General features: G+C 40.0%; 1 pseudogene; it reads left to right on the top strand.

Moving 5' to 3' along the window:
• Positions 1 to 682: 682 nt before the first annotated feature.
• LOC123114792 (disease resistance protein Pik-2-like) lies at positions 683 to 19,709 on the top strand (annotated as a pseudogene).
• The last annotated feature ends 1,137 nt before the right edge of the window (positions 19,710 to 20,846 follow it).

Below are 20,846 nucleotides of genomic sequence, written 5' to 3'. Positions count from 1 at the left end.
AACCTTGTTACATGCGATTAGTCCCACATTGCCAGTTTGAGAAGAGCCGAGCCAACACATAATCCCTTTTGAATCAATTATAGTCTCTCCAGGTTAACCCTTTTAAATGAAATTTCAAAAATCCTTTTAAAACGATGTGAGGATGAAAGTGTGAGAAGAGTGATATAATATGTGGGTCTGCGGTGTGTGCCCTACTAGTAGGCTAGGTATTGAGTGAAATTTCGGCAAGGGTGTGGAATGTTTTCTATACCATGTATATCCACTCCTAATCATATATTGTACATACAAGGGATCGAGTAGATTTTGTTTAGAGCGTCTAGTTTGGCATATGTCCACAAGGTATGATATCATGGAATGTCGATTATGTTAAAGCTTAGATAAATATAGCATAGTTCGTCGTTACTAGGCAAATGACATGGGTAAATAAAGATGAATAATAAAAAATAGATAATGATTAGATTTAGACATGGTTTGTGGTCTATTAATTTTATGAACATGCAACTATTTCTTGCCGAGTTTACATTACAAAACTACTAGCTAGTCCATGAAAAAAATTAGTGAAAATTATCATAAGGAATTATTTCCTTAACTAATTTGAGTTACAAAACTTTTTATTCGGATAAGAAAATTACATATACTAATTGTTGGTAACGCAAATTTGGCTTATCTGATCACACCCGCGATGTTGTTTATTTGCAGTTTCCTGATCGTAATTGATGATGTATGGTCTGCAACGATGTTGGACAATATTATAAAAGAACTTCCTAACCATAACAATAATAAAGAGAACAGAATAATAGTTACCACACGATTTCATGTTTGTGCCACAATGCGAAGATGAGAAGCAGATATTCATAAAGTTAAAGGTCTTGGAGATGAAGAATCCAAGAAGTTATTTAAACAAGCTTTCCTCGAGTCCACAACATCCAAGATAGAAGAAGGTGATCTTGTTCTTAATATTTTTGCCAACATTATCATTGATGTTTTTTGTTTTATGTGCATAAGATCTTTATTCATAATATTTGCTCCCCTTGTCTATCAAATATAGTAAAATGTTATTCTAGACTTGAAGGTAGTGAAGATGTTCCATTTCCGGATGAAGTCTCGAAGGTATGTGGAGGACGACCATTGGCCATAGTTACCATGGGTGGTCATGTCGCCTGCAACCCAAACATATAATAAAGAGAAATGGTCCGATATTAGAAGTTCTCAATTCCCATAATCAGGGAAAGATCATGGTAAAGATGGTGGGAAAGACATCACCCAGGAGGAAGTGGGTAGGATTGTTAACTATTGCTACAATGACATGTCTGCTGAAATCAAGACCTGCTAGTTGTACTTGAGCATATTTCCAAAGGGCCACAAAATCAGCAGGAAACGACTGACTAGACGATGGACTGCTGAAGGCTTCGTCTGTGAAAAGCAAGGTCTAAGTATGGAGGATGTCGCGGAAGCATATTTCAATCACCTCATAAGGATGAAGATAATCCGAGTAGTTGAGCATAGCAGCAATGGAAAGGTTAAGAAATTTGTACTTCATGATATGGTCTGCAGCAACCCAACCTCAAATGGTCAAGTCTCTGTGTATCTGTGCCATCCCTGGATCCGTATGCTGGCACACACAGTACATCAATGTATATATCAAAGAGCAGTTGTCGGATTGTGGGTTCCAGCAGACCCTTGAGGTTCGAACTCTGGGGTGCGCGCGAAGATCTCTCCTCTACCAACTCGCGTCTCGTCGCCTTGCAAAGGATCTAGGCTAGCAAGATGAACACATAGGGGACACGAGATTTATACTGGTTCAGGCCACCATTGCGGTGTAATATCCTACTCCAGTGTGTGGTGTGGTGGATTGCCTTTGGGGCTGATGAAGAACAGTACAAGGGAAGAACAGCCTCGCGAGGGGTGTTCTTGTGGTGGTGTTGTCCCTTTTGAGGGGTCGATTCCAGATCAGATGCCAGATGCCTCTATACTATGGTGGCTAGCCCTATATATAGAGTAAGAGGCCCTGGTCCTCTTCCCAAATATTGAGCGGGAAGGGCGCCAACAATTGGTCATTTTGAAGGGGAACATCTAGTACACTTATCCTGACTAAAGTCGGTCCTCGCCTGTCAAAGGCGCTGATGATGACGCCGTCCTGGGTTCCATGGTGACATCCTTCCGGCTGTTCCGCTGGTCTTGGTCTTCTGCACCGAAATGGTAGCCTTGGCCTGATGCATTGGCCTGTGCTTGCTCCCTTTGCACCAAAGGGGAAACAAGGACACTGGCCGGCGCCCGCCTGGCGCCCGCCTGGCCTCGATCGTCATGGCTTGCTTCACGGGCACCTCACGAGGTACCCCTGCCTTGATTTCTCCACCTCCTCGCGAGCCAGCCTGACGAGGCTAGTCCTAAGGATGCTTCCTGTCATCTGCCCCACGAGGCTTGGCCCCTCGCAAGGGTCTTGACCTTGAGTTGATGAAGATGGGCCACACTGGGCCATGGCTTGAGCCACCCTGCAGGCCGCAGGCAGGCAAGTTTGGGGACCCCCGTTCCCAGGACGCCGACAGCAGTCACATGTATAAATAACGCAAGACTTATATATACCTCATAAGGCACAGCGGAAACAATCAATCGGGTGTGGAGTCACATCAATGCCATCGACAAGTTAAGTGTAGACCGTAACCTTGTATCGTACTCTTACTCGTCGGAAGAAATATCTACAACATGAGTCGTTGCAGTCGTGTAGGTCAGTACATTGAATGTACTAGCAAGATCACAATAAGAGAAAGTAGATGATAAAACTATACTACATGCAATATGGCTTTCTGGCTCTGTGTCTGAGTTTTGTTTGCATCAAAGCTGGTTTTATTTTCCATACAACAAAGGAATATCATGAGTATGTACTATGGAGTTTTCTATCACGACATGGTTCCGCCAACCGATGTCTCATAGCCCATATCATCATCAGTTACCCACAATTAAGTTTTTGATCTAGTGTTGAGAGTTTCGAGATAGATCCAGGTCCAGATGCTCAAATTGTCCGTAACCAGGGACACGGCTAATCGATTAGGTTTTAACCCTCTGCAGAGGTTTGTACACTTTACTCACAAGATTCGATCCCTCTTTTTACATTCTCGCACTTCAGGGTGTTTGAGAACAAGATGACCGAAACATGGTCTTCCGAAGAGTTCCCCTGACCACTATCCGGTGCTCATCCAATCCTACCATAGTTCTACATCTGCTAGCACCGTCCCAGCTAGAGTCACAACTAAGGTCAACCAAGCCAGATCCTATAGTGACTTGCGGTTGCACAGGTAAGCCTCCGGGCATGAAGTATTCTTCCGTCTCTTTGAGTCTGGGTGAAGCTTTCCGCAAGATTTCATGGCGCTTCTCCATGCATCCCGGCCATCCAATGGTTTCTCCAGGGTTCCCGTCAATCGTCCTTCACCCAGTAGTGTGTATTGATTTCCTTGCAGATTCCATCATTGAGTTGTTGTCATTGACATAGTGTCCTCCTTCTTCACACCACTCTCGTGCACTCATACCAAACCCCTTCTACTATAGCGTAGCATTAAACTATATAACGTCCCAGGCTTGGTACAGGGAGATGGGTTCCTACCTCATGCATTCTACTCAACTACAAGATTCAATAACACTACTGGAGGGATTGTTGAAAGGGTGCTACTACATGCAAATAAAACATAGGTATGAAGAACATGGTCAAAGTGATCTTGCCTGGTAAGTTGATGAAGATATTTACGCTCTCAGAATCTTTGATAAACTATTCGTCACTCCGAGAAAATCTATATAGCCAAACATTGTATTCACATAAGCAACAATTCTAGCAATCAATTCTATCAATAAAAATAACAATGAAAACAACAAATAAAACTCAATAACAAAACTCAAACAAATTCCAAAGAAACTTCAAATAAAACTACAAAGAAAAACTACTAACGAAAATCTATGACTTTGCTACAAACATCTAATATAGTTTTGCCCTAAGTAAAACTTAACTGTAATTAAAACACTAAACTAATAAGTTAACAGAAAGTAAAAAAGTAAAACAACTAAGTTAACAGAAAGTATTTTTCATAAAATTTTATTTGCAAAAAGAAACAAATAAAAAGCTTTTATGAAACTCTAACTATGACCTCTACAAGTTTTCATACAAAACTAAATGAAATAAAAAATAAAATAAAATTTTCTTTTGTGGACTAAGAGAAACAAAACTAAATTTGTCAAAAGTGACAAAAATAAATAATTTAAAAATAACTAAAATTACAAAAAAGATTAAAACAAAACTAGAACTAAAACAGTACTGTTTTGACTAAAACACTAATTTAAAATAAACTAAAAATTAAATACTCAACACCACTAGATAGGAAAAGGTTCTGCTGACCAAGAGCAAAAAGAATCACTCAAAAATATTTTATAAAACTCAAGTTATGGCCAAATTAGTGATTTGAACAAATTTCATCAAATTCAATTTTAAACTACTCAAATTTGAAATCCAATTGCACAAACAGAAACTTTAACAATTTATGAATCTAATGCAAAAATAAACACTCAATTTGGATCTAAAACATAAAATATATAAAATTTCTAAGGTTGGAACTGTTCATGAAAACTAAAACTAAAGCAGAAAAGAAAAACGGAATCGAACGGACATGCGTACGCGTGGTGCGCTGCGATTGGCTTCGATGGACGTGCGCTAGATCTATTCGGGCAGATGACCGATATCTAGCGAAAACAGTAGCCGACAGCTATTAAAACAAAAACTGGCGGCTCTGTCATACTAAACCATATTAAATTGAGACTAAAACCGATCTAAAAAACCTAACTATTCGATAGATCTAATCTGGAGCGTTGAAAACAGATCGAACGGTGGCGATGGCTTACAACGGAGGAAGAGTAGCTCCGACGAGGCTCCGGCAATGACAGCGGCTTGGGATCGATGCAGGCGACGTCTCCCGTGGGTCTTCGGCGCCGGGGAGAGGTTCGGTCGATGCGGAAGACGACAGTGATGATGATGGTGGTCAACGGTATGCGTGGAGATGACGGAGTCGAACAACAGTGAGGTCGGGGCAGAGGTGGCGTCAGGTGGTCGATGTTGCCGGCGTTCCAGGGGTGCTCGAGCTCCGGGGAGTCGTCGGGGAGATCGGACGGAGCGAGGGGATGCCGGGGTGGTGTCAAGGAGGGGTGAGGTGATCGAGGAGGTGCGGTAGGGCGGCTATGGCGCGGCGGCGGTGCTTGTCTCCGGCGAGGAATTGAGGGGGGAACGGTGGGTCTCGATGAAGGGGAAAAGGGGGAAAGGGTCGAGGGAGGCGGGGTTTATATAGTTGGGGTGCTTGGAGGAGGGGGCGAATCGGGGAGAGGATCCCGAAGGATCCGGGAAACGGCGGCGGTTGAGCGAGCTCGGGCGTGGCTGTGGCTTGGCGTGAGGAGGAAGAAGACGGCAGGGTCCACCGGTCAGCGGGAGAGGCGTGCGAGCGAGGGAGCGGACGAGCAGTGCGTAGGGGTTTCGGGTGCGGGCGAGTTGCTGTGCAGCCTGGTGCGTAGGTGGGCCGAGAGAGAGAGAGAGAGAGAGAGAGAGAGAGAGAGAGAGAGAGAGAGAAGGAGAGAGAGAGAGAGAGAGAGAGAGCAGTGCGGGGCTTCGGCCTCGCATTGTTCAAAAGATTTTTTAAAATACTGATAGAAGGAAAAACAAAAAGAACCAAAATAAAATAAAAATATTATATAGGCATATAATATATCAAAATTTTGAGAAAAAGAAATCCTACAACATGAACTATTTTTCAAGTTCAAATAAACTTTGCAAAAAATCTCAAAATTCAAACAGTGATGCTGTTGCAATAAAATCCAATAAAAATCATTTTCAAAATACCAAAATGATTTCAAATTTATTTTCTCCTAATTTTACATTAAAGGGAACCATTTAACCCTTATTTCCATTTATTTATTTTTAGGAGAAAAATAATTTGAAATAAGACCAAATAAAGAAAAATTCAATAAAACCCAAAATGGTTATTCCAATTGGATTCAAATATTTTTCAAACCATTTTGAATTGGTTCCAACATTCATTTCCCATTTTTATTTCCAATAATTGAAGGAGTCCTATTACCATCTCTCTTTATTTATTTTTGAAAATATATTTGGAAAGATTTTGAAACCCATATGGAGTATTTCCAAAAGTGGCCCAAATGCCATTTTGAATGTGGCTTCCTACTTCCCACTCTATTTCAATTTTGAAGAAGTCATGTTATCTTCCCTCATGAAAATCCTTGAGTGGCATGAAGTACCTGGTTTGAAACTATTTCAAATGGAATTCAAATCATTTTCAAATCCCTTTTTATTTATTTGATGGAAGAAGTCTTGTCATCTTCACTCTAGGGTTTGTGATGAAATGAATTCGAATTCCTGGACATCACATTGCAAAAATGAAAGTTTTGGGAAAGTCCTTTTATTCCCTCTCATTCAACTTTCAAGAAGTTTCAAATTCCACTCATTTCACACAATCAATCACACGAACAATCATTTATTTAATTAATATAACATTCCAAATTTTAGAATTTTGGGATGTTACAAACCTACCACACTTAAAATGAATCTCGTCCTCGAGATTCGAAAAGGCTAGAAAGAAGGTTAGGGTTGGAGGGACTTCTAGCAAATCCATTGATCGGAAAGGTCTGGGGTGCTACCACACTTACAAGTAGGGTTATGATTCCAAAACTCATGTACTCCCTCCTTTGGGTCGACGATGTCAGTCTTCTCATATTCTTCGGGATAATTCTTTCACTGGTGCCCTCCCAGTAAGGGCATAACTTTTTTCTTCAAAATCTTGTACCCCTCTTCATCGTAAGGCCGATACTGGGTATTTTTATCTGACGGGTTTGTCGCCAATACTAAACAACTATCGATATCTCGTGGTGGTCAACCATTACAGGTTTCTCCTGCATGAAAATGGTCCGGGTTGAATCTCACCGTATATCCTACGGTTGGCAACGGTTGTCCGTACATGGATCAATCGTCCTACCATTCTAGAGTTTAAACAAGGTTTTGACATCATCATCACTCTACTATCGGTAAGTCACTCAGATTTTGCCATTCCAAATAGCAAGAGCAAATGAAAAGAGTAAGTCGGTGATAACCCACAAGTGCCTAGAGCCTATATCAAGCATTAAAACTACTTGGGACCAGATAAATTAGACATGCAAGCTCAAGAACATGGTCACCTTAACAACATAAATTTGCAATGAATAGAGCACTAGAACATAAACTAATTGGACCAATGGAGGAGTCACATACCAAGGAACAACCTCCCCGGGCAGTTTTGCGAGAAGTGCTTTGAGCAAGGAGATCGAAAATCACAGCAACAGGGGCTGGAACTGGTGCTTGAGTTGGTTTTTCGTGTTTGTGTGAGGCAGAGGAAGAAGATGGGTGCAGGGATAAGTGGAGGAGGGCCACCATGGGCCCACGAGGTAGGGGGGTGCGCCCAGGGGGGTAGGGCGCGCCCTCCACCCTCGTGACCAGGTGGCAGCTCCCCCCGCGGTGATTTTTGCACAGTAAATTCTCAAATATTCTCGAAAAAATCATATTAAATTGGCATGGCATTCTGAGGAATTTTATTTTCGGGATATTTTTATATTGAGTGGATAAGTCAGGAGACAGACAGAAAAATACTATTTTACTTTATTTCTACTAAATAAGAGAAAATATAAAGAGGGTACAGAAGGTTGTGCTTCTAGTTTCATCCATCTCATGATCATCGAAATGAACCCACTAATAAGGTTGATCAAGTCTTGTTAACAAACTCATTCCAAATAATCACGGAACCAGAGAAATTTCGAATAACACTAAGTACCTCAACGAGGATATGAAAATCCCCAACAATAAGAATATCATACTTTTTCTTGACAATAGGGAGAGGAAATTCAAAACCTCCAAATATAATCGATGGAATTTTTCCAATAGAGTTGATACTGTAAACCTGAGGTTGTTTCCTCGGAAAGTGTACCGTGTGCTCATTGCCATTAACATGAAAAGTGACATTGCCTTTGTTGCAATCAATAACAGCCCCTACAGTATTAAGAAAAGGTCTTCCAAGAATAATAGACATACTATCATCCTCGGGAATATCAAGAATAACAAAGTCCGTTAAAATAGTGACGTTTGCAACCACAACAGGCACATCCTCACAAATACCGACAGGTATAGCAGTTGATTTATCAGCCATTTGCAAAGATATTTCAGTAGGTGTCAACTTATTCAAGTCAAGTCTACGATATAAAGAGAGAGGCATAACACTAACACCGGCTCCAAGATCACATAAAGCAGTTTTAACATAATTTCTCTTAATGAAGCATGGTATAGTAGGTACTCCGGGATCTCCAAGTTTCTTTGGTATTCCACCATTAAAAGTATAATTAGCAAGCATCATGGAAATTTCAGCTTCAGGTATCTTTCTTTTATTAGTAATAATATCCTTCATATACTTAGCATAAGGATTTGTTTTGAGCACATCAGTTAATCGCATACGCAAAAAGATGGGTCTAATCATTTCAGCAAAACGCTCAAAATCCTCATCATCCTTTTTCTTGGATGGTTTTGGAGGAAAAGGCATGGGTTTCTGAACCCATGGTTCCCTTTCTTTACCATGTTTCCTAGCAACGAAGTCTCTTTTATCATAACGTTGATTCCTTGATTGTGGGTTATCAAGACCAACAGCAGGTTCAACTTCTACATCATTATCATTACTAGGTTGAGCATTATCATGAACATCATCATTAACATTTTCACTAGGTTCATGTTTATTACCAGATTGTGTTTCAGCATCAGACATGGAAATATCATTTGGATTCTCAGGTGGCTCAGCAATAGGTTCACTAGAAGTTTGCAGAGTCCTATCATTCTTCTTTTTCTTCTTTCTTGAAGAACTAGGTACATCAATATCATTTCTCTGAGAATCTTGCTCGATTCTCTTAGGGTGGCCTTCAGGATACAAAGGTTCCTGAGTCATTCTACCAGTTCTAGTAGCCACTCTAACATCATAATCATTTTTCTTACTATTCATTTCATCAAGCACTTCTTTTTGAGCTTTAAGTACTTGTTCTACTTGAGTGGTAACCATAGAAGCATGTTTGCTAACAAGTTTAAGTTCACCTCTAATATCAGCCATATAATCACCCAAGCGTTTAATCATATAAGCATCTTGTTTTAATTGTCTACCAAAATAAGCATTAAAGTCATCTTGCTTAAACATAAAGTTATCAAACTCATCGAAGCACTGACTAGCAATTTTAGTAGGAGGGACTTCAACTTTATCATATCTATAGAGAGAATTTACCTTTACTACCTGTGTCGGGATATTGGGATCAGGAGGTTCTTTAGTGAATAAAGTATTGAGATCATATACTTCTTCAACAGGCGGTAAATTATGACCGTGTATTTCTTCAATAGGAGGTAAATTCTTAACATCTTCGGCTTTAATACCTTTTTCTTTCATAGATTTCTTTGCTTCTTGCATATCTTCGGGGCTGAGAAATAGAACACCTCTCTTCTTCGGAGTTGGTTTAGGAATAGGCTCAATAATTGGCTCTGGAGCTGGCTCAGGAGGTAGCTCGGGAGGTGCCCAATTATTTTCATTTGTCAACATATTATTCAATAGAATTTCAGCTTCATCTGGTGTTCTTTCCCTCAAAAGAGAACCATCACAACTATCCAGGTAATCTCTGGAAGCATCGGTTAGTCCATTATAAAAGATATCAAGTATTTCAGGTTTCTTAAGAGGATGATCGGGCAAGGCATTAAGTAACTTGAGAAGCCTCCCCCAAGCTTGTGGGAGACTCTCTTCTTCAATTTGCACAAATTTATATATTTCCCTCAAAGCAGCTTGTTTCTTATGAGCAGGGAAATATTTAGCAGAAAAATAATAGATCATATCCTAGGGACTATGCACACAACCAGGATCCAGAGAATTAAACCATATCTTAGCATCACCCTTTAATGAGAACGGAAATATTTTGAGTAAATAAAGGTAGCGTGATCTCTCATTATTAGTAAACAGGGCGGCTATATCATTTAGCTTAGTAAGATGTGCCACAACGGTTTCAGATTCATAGCCATGGAAAGGATCAGATTCAACCAAAGTGATTATATCTGGATCGACAGAAAATTCATAATAATCCTTATTAGGAACACAAATAGGTGAAGTAGCAAAAGCAGGGTCGGGCCTCATTCTATCTCTAAAAGATTATTTACTCCATTTAACTAGCAACCTCTTAAGTTCGTATCTATCCTGGCAAGCAAAAATAGCTGCAGAAGATTCCACATCAAAAAGATAACCCTCAGGAATAGAGGAACATTTTCATCATCACTCTCATCATTATATTCAGATTCAATAATTTTTCTTTCTCTAGACCTAGAAATTTGCTCATCTAGAAATTCACCAAGGGGCACAGTAGTATCAAGCATAGAAGTAGTTTCATCATCAATAACATGCATAGCAGAAGTGACATCATCAATAACATGCGACATATTGGAATGAATAGCAGAAGCAGGTTTAGGTGTCGCTACCTTACTCATAACAGAAGGTGAATCAAGTGCAGATCTAGATGGCAATTCCTTACCTCCCCTCGTAGTTGAGGGATAAATTGTTGTCTTAGCGTATTTCAAGTTCTTCATAGTGTCCAGCAGATATAAATCCCAAGTAACTCAAGAAATAGAGCTATGCTTCTCGGCAACGGCGCCAGAAAAAGGTCTTGATAACCCACAAGTATAGGGGATCGCAACAGTTTTCGAGGGTACAGTATTCAACCCAAATTTATTGATTCGACACAAGGGGAGCCAAAGAATATTCTCAAGTATCAGCAGCTGAGTTGTCAATTCAACCACACCTGGAAACTTAATATCTGCAGCAAAGTGTTTAGTAGCAAAGTAATATGATAGTGGTGGTAACGGTAAAAAAAGTAAAGACAGCAAAAGTAATGTTTTTGGTATTTTGTAGTGATTGTAACAGTAGCAACGGAAAAGTAAATAAGCGAGAACCAGTATATGGAAAACTCGTAGGCACCGGATTAGTGATGGATAATTATGCCGGATGTGGTTCGTCATGTAACAGCTATAACATAGGGTGACACAGAACTAGCTCCAGTTCATCAATGTAATGTAGGCATGTATTCCGAATATAGTCATACGTGCTTATGGAAAAGAACTTGCATGACATCTTTTGTCCTACCCTCCCGTGGCAGCGGGGTCCTATTGGAAACTAAGGGATATTAAGGCCTCCTTTTAATAGAGAATCGGAAAAGCATTAGCACATAGTGAATACATGAACTCCTCAAACTATGGTCACCACTAGGAGTGGTTCCGATTATTGTCACTTCGGGGTTGCCGAATCATAACACATAGTAGGTGACTATAGACTTGCAAGATAGGATCAAGAACTCACATATATTCATGAAAACATAATAGGTTCAGATCTGAAATCATGGCACTCGGGCCCTAGTGACAAGCATTAAGCATAGCAAAGTCATAGCAACATCAATCTGAGAACATAGTGGATACTAGGGATCAAACCCTAACAAAACTAACTCGATTACATGATAAATCTCATCCAACCCATCACCGTCCAGCAAGCCTATGATGGAATTACTCACGCACGGCGGTGAGCATCATGAAATTGGTGATGGAGGATGGTTGATGATGATGACGGTGACAAATCCCCCTCTCCGGAGCCCCGAACGGACTCCAGATCAGCCCTCCCGAGAGAGATTAGGGCTTGGCGGCGGCTCCGTATCGTAAAACGCGATGATTTCTTCTCTCTATTTTTTCTCCCCGAAAGCCAATATATGGAGTTGGAGTTGGCGTCGGAGGGCCACCAGGGGGCCCACGAGGTAGGGGGGAACGCCCCCACCCTCGTGGACAGGGTGTGGGCCCCCTGGTCTTCATCTTTGGTGAGGATTTTTTATTATTTATTCTAAGATATTCCGTGGAGTTTCAGGTCGTTCCGAGAACTTTTATTTTCTGCACATAAAAAAACATCATGGCAATTCTGCTGAAAACAACGTCAGTCCGGGTTAGTTCCATTCAAATCATACAAGTTAGAGTCCAAAACAAGGGCAAAAGTGTTTGGAAAAGTAGATACGACGGAGACATATCAGTCGGTATGGTGATCAATCCATTCCGCACCCAGATCGTTACCCTGTATGAGGTTTAACAAATCTCTCGGTTCTAACACTCGGGCATTCTCACAAGCATTGCAGAATTTCCCTTGTCCTCGAACTGGGTTCGAATTCCATTGATTCTGCAAGCTAAACAAAACATCTAACATTTCTTCACAACTCTTGGGTTTTCGAATCCTCCTAAGGAACGTCTACTGATCAATTCACAACTTCTTCCAAAATTTCTTGTAGGGGAGTACTCAATCCTTATTAATTCCTAGACCTTTTGGGACCCACATCAACACCTGTATAACTTTAACTCCTCTTGGAGTTATTATTGTTCCCTATTCTATCGTTAGACCACCTTTAAATCCAACAGTACTTCATTTCTTCATACCATCAAAATAAAACTCCAACTAATTTTGTCCAAACTCCAAATCTGTGGGACACATTTCCCTTTCCATTGGTTGAGTATTCTTACAGGGTACTACCACCCTTGAAATGCACAAATTCTTCCATGGACCATATTTCTCAGATCCTCGAAAATGGTCAACATCTATGTTTTTAGAATAACAACTCATAAAACTTAACGTATGAAATCATGACACATTAACTTTATTGATCCATGAATTTATTGCAATCTCTGAGCACCCGTAACTCAACTCATTTTACTCACAAAAATAAATTTTCTTCCTACTACACTTATTAGCAACATCAGAATTTCATCTACTCAGCTCCAACTTTCATCTTGTTGGGACATTTAGTAGCATAATGTCCTGCTTCCTTGCAACAAAAACATATAACTTCCGACAAGTCCCGTGGCTTCTTTGGGATAGTGTATGCTCTTTGGGTTCTTGGCTTCTTCTCTGTACATTTATCAGCGTAATGACCTAAATCCTTGCACCTGTAACAAGTGATATTACTCAGGTCCCTCTCTACAAAAATTGGGTTGTTCTTGGGTTGCTTTTGTTTTCTCTTCCTGGATTTCTTCTTAATGATCAGAGCTTCTACCCGAGGGTCAAACTTCACTTCTGCTATCGGGAAGTCTCCTAGATACGCTTCTCTTTCCTTTGTGCAATACTGAGAATAATGTTTCTCCACATGAATAGCAGGCTTGGGTGAAAAATCTGTTTAGGCATTCTCCATCAGGGCCTTCAATAACTTCCTCCATCATGGATTCTTCCAAACTTTTCGTGAGGGATTCTTCTGCTGCTTGGTCAGTTCTTGTACCTTAGGGTAAATTTGGCACCGAGCCTGGAAATGAGTAACTCCTTCACACAGGAAACAAGTAACATGTCCAGTCAGGCATTCTTCCTCTAGGTGATGTTCTTCACAATGAGGGCATCCTTCTTTGTATTCCTCGTGGGTGTGTCCTATTTCTCCACAAATCTTGCAGGCACAAGGTTTATTTTTCGAGTTATCACAATGCTTCCAGATGAGACAGGATCTCAACATAGTCTTCTTGAATTCCTCCCAAGTTTTTGCTCCGTTGCATCCTTGTATGGCTTGATGCATTTTCCACCAGGTTGTAGCACTTACTATAAAGTACTGAAGAGCGTATTGAACCTCATACTTTCTTGCAATCAAACTTTTCCCGAATTGATCCTCCGTGTTTTTAATCCATAGCTCTGCCTTCGGCTGAGTCATCGGTCTAGAGAATACCAGCCCATCTTCATTCATCATCTATTGGGTCCAAGGGTTTTGGGATGAGATACGGAAGATAGAGAGAGATACACACAATACAAACAATTTTTTGAAGAAATGGGTTTTATTTCATGGCTGTCGAAAAAACATCAAACAATCGAGAGCTCACAAATCGCCGCATCTAGCGTAAGTATATAACAGGTTTTGGTCTTCTAAAGGTCAAATAATTCTTTAGATTCTTCAAATCTTCAATTCTTCAGAGTCTTCAACTGTTGTAACTTCAACTCTTCTAATTCATGGTGAACTCCCCTTTACTCTGAAGAGGTCATCAGTTGTCCGATATCTTGTCTTTCTTGGAGCGGCTTCAGTTGATCCTTCGTGTGGTCAAAAGGGAAAGGGGTATATTCTAACTATTTTAGGTAAGAGAGAATATTTGATAAAATTAGAAAAGATGAGAAGTAAAGGATCTTTTTGAAAATAAAGTGTTAGAGATATCCTGTCCTAAGGGCTTTCTGATTTCTATGGTCACGTCCTACAGTCAACATGTGCTCTGATACCATATCTATAGTGACCCGACCTCAAACTGCCATCCCTGGATTAGTATGCTGGCACACACAATACATCAATGTATATATCAAAGTGCAATCACATGTATAAATAACGTAAAACTGATATATATACCTCATAAGTCACAGCGGAAACAATCAATCGGGTGTGGAGTCCCATCAATGCCATCGGCAAGTTAAGTGTAGACCGTAACCCTGTATCATACTCTTACTCGTCGGAAGAAATATCTGCAACATGAGATGTTGCAATCGTCTAGGTCAGTACATTGAATGTACCGGCAAGATCACAATAAGAGAAAGCAGATGATAAAACTATACTACATGCAATATGGCTTTGTGGCTTTGTGTCTGAGTTTTGTTTGCATAAAAGCTGGTTTTATTTTCCCTACAACAAAGGAATTTTTCGATAACGACATGGTTCCGCCAACCGATGTCTCATAGCCCATATCATCATCAGTTGCCCACAATTAAGTTTTTGATCTGGTGTTGAGAGTTCCGAGATAGATCCAGGTCCAGATGCTCAAATTGTCCTTAACCGGGGACATGGCTAATCGATTAAGTTTTAACCCTCTATAGAGGTTTGTACACTTTACCCGCAAGATTTGATCCCTCCTTTTACATTCTCGCACTTCAGGGTGTTTGAGAACAAGACGACCGAAACATGGTCTTCCGAAGAGTTCCCCTGACCACTGTCCGGTGCTCATCCAATCCTACCGTAGTTCTATATCTACTAGCACCATCCCAGCCAGAGTCACAACTAAGGTCAACCAAGCTAGAGCCTATAGTGACTTGCGGTTGCACAAGTAAGCTTCCGGGCATGAAGTATTCTTCTGTTTCTTTGAGTCTGGGTGAAGCTTTCTGCAAGATGTCATGGCGCTTCTCCATGCATCCTGGCCATCCATTGGTTTCTCTAGGGTGCTCGTTAACCGTCCTTCACCCAATAGTGTGTATTGAATTCTTGTCCCGAGTCTTGAAGTCTTGAGGCCTTGAAGATGCAGTCCTTGCAGATTCCATCATGGAGTTGTTGTCATTGACGTAGAATCCTCCTTCTTCACACCACTCTCATGCACTCATACCAAACCCCGTCTACTATAGCGTAGCATTAAAACTATATAACATCCCGGGCTTGGTAACAGGGAGATGGGTTCCTACCTCATGCATTCTACTCAACTACAAGATTCAATAACACTACTAGAGGGATTGTTGAAAGGTTGCTACAACATGCAAATAAAACATAGGTATGAAAAACATGGTCAAAGTGAACCTTACTAGTAAGTTGATGAAGATATTTATGCTCTCAGTCTTTGATAAACTATTCATCACTCCAAGAAAATCTATATAGTCAAACATTATATTCACATAAGCAACAACTCTAGCAATCAATTCTATCAATACAAATAACAATAAAAGCAACAAATAAACCTCAATAACAAAACTCAAATGAATTCCAAAGAAAATTCAAATAAAACTACAAAGAAAAACTACTAACGAAAGTCTATGACTTTGCTACAAACATCTAATATAGTTTTGCCCTAAGTAAAACTTAACCGTAACTAAAACACTAAAATAATAAAATAACATAAAATAAAAAGTAAAACAACTAAGTTAACAGAAAGTATTTTTCATAAAATTTTATTTGCAAAATAAAAAGCTTTTATGAAACTCTAACTATGACCTCTAAAGTTTTCATACAAAACTAAACAAAATAAAATTTTAAAATAAAAAATAAAATTTCCTTTTGTTGACTAACATAAACAAAACTAAATTTGTCAAAAGTGACAAAAATAAATAATTTAAAAACAACTAAAACTATAAATAAAAGATTAGAACAAAACAAGAAAAAACAGTATTGTTTTGCCTAAAACCCTAATTTAAAATAAACTAAAAATTAAATACTCAACAAGATTGGATAGGAAAAGGTCCTAGTGACCAGGAGCAAAAAGAATCACTCAAAAATATTTTATAAAACTCAAGTTATGGCTAAATTAGTGATTTGAACAAATTCCATCAAATTCAATTTTAAATTACACAAATTTGAAATCCAATTGCACAAATAGAAACTTTAACAAATTTTGAATCTAATGCAAAATGAAACACTCAATTTGGATCTAAAACATAAAAGATATAAAGCTTCTAAGGTTGGAACTATTTCTGAAAACTAAAACTAAAGCAGAAAAGAAAAACAGAATCGAACGGACAGGCGTAAGCGTGGCGCACTGCGATTGGCTTCGGTGGGCGTGCGCTAGATCTATTCGGGCAGACGGCCCATATCTAGCGAAAACGGCGACGGACAACTATTAAAACAAAAACCGGCGGCTCGGTCGAACTAAACCGTATTAAACCGAGACTAAAACCGATCTAAAAAAACTAACTATTCGATAGATCTAAGCTGGAGCGGTGAAAACAAATCAGACGATGGCGATGGCTTACAGCGGAGGAAGAGTAGCTCCGACCAGGCTCCGGCGACGGCAGCGGCTCGGGGTCAATGCAGGCAACGTCTCCCGTGGGTCTTCGGCGCCGAGGAGAGCTTCGTTCGACGTGGAAGATGACGGCGATGACGATGGTGGTCGGTGGTGTGCGTGAAGACGATGGAGTTGAACAGCGGCGAGGTCGGGGTGGAGGTGGCATTGGGTGGTCGACGTTGCCGGTGTTCCAGGGGTGCTCGAGCTTCGAGGAGTCGTCGGGGAGATCAGGCGAAGCGAGGGGATGCCGGGGTGGTGTCGCGGAGGGGTGAGGTGATCGGGGAGGTGCGGTAGGGCGGCTATGGCGCGACAGGGGTGCTCATCCCCGGCGAGGAATTGAGGGGCAAATCGTGGGTCTCGGCGAAGGGAAAAAGGGGGAAAGGGTCGAGGGAGGCGGGGTTTATATAGGGGGGGTGCTTGGAGGAGGGGGTGAATTGGGGAGAGGATCCCAAAGGATCTGGGATACGGCGGTGGTTGAGCGAGCTCGGGCGTGGCCGTGTCTTGGCGTGAGGAGGAAGAAGACGGTGGGTCCATCGGTCACCGGGAGAGGCGGGCGAGCGAGGGAGCGGACGGGCGGTGCGTAGGGGTTTCGGGCACGGGCGAGCTGCTGGGCCAGCCTGGCGCGTAGGTGGGCCGAGGGAGAGAGGGAGAGCAGTGATGGGCTTCGGTCTGGCATTGTTCGATAGATTTTTTTTAAATATTGACAGGAGGAAAAACAAAAAGAACCAAAATAAAATAAAAATATTATATAGACATATAATATATCAAAATCTCAGAAAAAGAAATCCTACAACATGAACTATTTTTCAAGTTCAAATAAACTTTGCAAAAAATCTCAAAAATTAAATAGTGCTGGTGTTGCAATAAAATCCAATAAAAATCATTTTAAAAATACTAAAATGATTTCAAATTTATTTTCTCCTAATTTTACATTAAAGGGAACCATTTTACTCTTATTTCCATTTATTTATTTTTAGGAGAAAAATAATTTGAAATAAAACCAAATAAAGAAAAATTCAATAAAACCCAAAATGGTTATTCCAATTGGATTCAAATATTTTTCAAACCATTTTGAATTGGTTCCAACATTCATTTCCCATTTTTATTTCCAATAATTGGAGTCCTATTACCTTCTCTGCTTATTTATTTTTGAAAATATATTTGGAAAAGATTTTGAAATCCATATGGAGTATTTCCAAAAGTGGCTCAAATGCCATTTTGAATGTGGCCTCCTACTTCCCACTCTATTTCAATTTTGAAGAAGTGATGTTATCTTCCCTCATGAAAATCCTTGAGTGGCATGAATTACCTAGTTTGAAACTATTTCAAATGGAATTCAAATTATTTTCAAATCCCTTTTTATTCCTTTGATGGAAGAAGTCATGTCATCTTCACTCTGGGGTTTGTGATGAAATGAATTTGAATTCCTGGACATCACATTGCAAAGATGAAAGTTTTGGGGAAGTCCTTTTACTCCCTCTCATTCAACTTTCAAAAAGTTTCAAATTCCACTCATTTCACACAATCAATCACACAAACAATCATATTTATTTAATTAATATAACATTCCAAAATTTAGAATTTTGGGATGCTACATGGTCCTTGATCACATTGTTGCTAAGGCAAGTGAAGAGAATTTCATCATTGTGGTTGGTGGTAACTGGCTCATGCCACCTCCTAGGAGCAAGGTCCGTCGACTGTCTCTCCAAGGCAGTGATTCTAAACATGCAAAGGATCTAGAGAATATGAACCCATCTCATGTTCGTTCACTAGCCATGTTTGGGAATTTAAACAATCAGTTACCTTCCCATTCATTCAAGTTTGGAATTGTGCAGGTCTTAGATCTTGAAGGTTGTACATGTTTCAAGCACCACCATACAAAAGAGATGTGCAAAATGCTTCTTTTGAAGTTTCTCAGCATCTGGAGAACTGACACAAAAGAGCTTCCAAAAAATGATTGACATGCTTGTGAACCTGGAGACCTTGGAGATAAGAGAGACAAATGTTGTTGATTTGCTTAAAACCATATGCCAGCTTGAACAGCTAGTTAACATAATCAGTGCGAATAAAAAAATACGGATGGCATTGAAGCTTCCAGAAGAGATGAGTAAGAAAAATAAAATGAAGGCCTTGGGCCTACTGTCAGGTATTGAGATTGTTGGGGAATCAGTGGACTTTCACCATTTGACCGAGTTGAGGAAACTTGCCATCTACAAGCTCAAAACAATGGGGTGGGGGTGCAAGTTTTGAAGAATTAAGCTCCTCCATCGAGTATCTTGGTGGATATTCTCTACACACACTCATAATTGTTGATGAATCATCTGAGTTCCTAAAATCATCGGATGCTCTGTCTACGCCTCCAAAATTTCTGACTGCCCTTGAGTTATCTGAAAAGATGGTTAAGCTCCCTGGTTGGATAAATCAACACAATGCTCTCAGCAAGCTAGCCCTTTCGGTGATAGCTCTTTGGAAAGACAACTTGGAGAACCTCAGCAAACTAGAGGCGTTGTTTTCTCTCACCTTTTCATTTAGGGAAGAAAAGCTAGATCCTGAAACATTGACAACACTTGCTGAAAATAAGTTGCACTCTGATGGGGAGATTAGAATTCTAGATGGAGGTTTTAAGAGTCTTAAGCTTCTTCGCTTCTCAGCTCCTCTCTTGCTTTTACTGAGCTTTTTAGTAAATGCAATGCCAGAACTAGAAAGGCTTGAGCTAAATTTCAAAATGCTGGAGGGATTTTTTGGTGTAGAAAATCTTGCCAAACTCAAAGTGGTCCACTTGACATTAGATGGCAAAGGCGGTGAAGATATTACCAAGTGGATGCATAATGAGATGAAGACTGCAGTGGAGAAGAACCCCGAGAAACCGAAGATAGTCCTTGATATAACTGATTGAACAAAGACAACCATTGTGCTTACTAAGTCCTTGCATGTTTGGATCCATCATATTTGGATGAACCTCCATATGAGTATATCATGAGACTATTGCATGTTTCGTTTCTTGTCTTTAAGTGTGAATGAAGTATGATAAAGCACACCATGATCTCCTCAAGTTCATGTGAGAATATGTGTGTTTTATATGTGTTTACTAGCTAAGTAATGTGGCCTTGACAAGATTTGTTGCCAAGCTATACGTTGTGCTAAGTTTATTTTACCTATAATGAAAAAAATACTTATGGTGGTGATGTAGTGAATCGTCTGTATTTTATGTGTTTACTTGTTAAGTGACTAATGCGTTTGAAATGCATCATATTTTATAGCCCACTTCGTGCATATTCGATACTAAACTTACTCATATCATGTTTCATTGAGCCACTTCTATGTATGTTTTGTAACTCGTTTCCGTAAATGTTAACATGGGCTCCACATAATCCTTAGTTTTTCTAGGTTTTACAACTTTTTCTATGTTCTACTATGCGTATGTGAGTAGGAACTCCCACAGACTTAGCACCATGATTGGATCCATGTTGGAATTAATCTGGATAAGTTGTAAGCACTAGATATAAGGCCTTGGAGAGTTTGACAAATGGAGGTTCCGCAATATGCCGAAATTGAATGTAAAATGCCTAAAGATTGTGGGCCTCTGGTGCCTTTATGCACTTCTATTCTTGCAGACTTTGTTAGGCCACCAAGCGCAGAGGTTTGTAGGAAAACAACAACTTCCCTCAAGTAGAACACATAAGATTTATAAATTTGTGTGAGGAATAGGTTGAATGTATTCTTCTCTCAAGCAACCCTGCAATCACGGTACAAGTAGTTCTTGTGTACCCAACACACCTAACAAAATCGTAGATTGCTTCGACGCACTGGTTTGATGAATAGATTGATGATTTGTATGATAAGTTGATATTTGGATGGTGGAAATATTGTTTTCTTTTCGTAATAAATAAAAACAACAAAGTAATAAGTTGCAAAAGTGACTGAAATAGAATTTTAATGGTTGGAAACAAGGCCTAGGGTTTATTGCTTCCCAATTGGCAATTCTCAACATTATTAATTCACTAAAATACATGATATAACCTCAAAATGTGTG

Source organism: Triticum aestivum, chromosome 5B (genome assembly GCF_018294505.1).
Source record: "Triticum aestivum cultivar Chinese Spring chromosome 5B, IWGSC CS RefSeq v2.1, whole genome shotgun sequence".
NCBI lineage: Eukaryota > Viridiplantae > Streptophyta > Magnoliopsida > Poales > Poaceae > Triticum > Triticum aestivum.
Note: the sequence above shows the minus strand (reverse complement) of the source record. Positions and strands in the feature narration are given on the sequence as shown.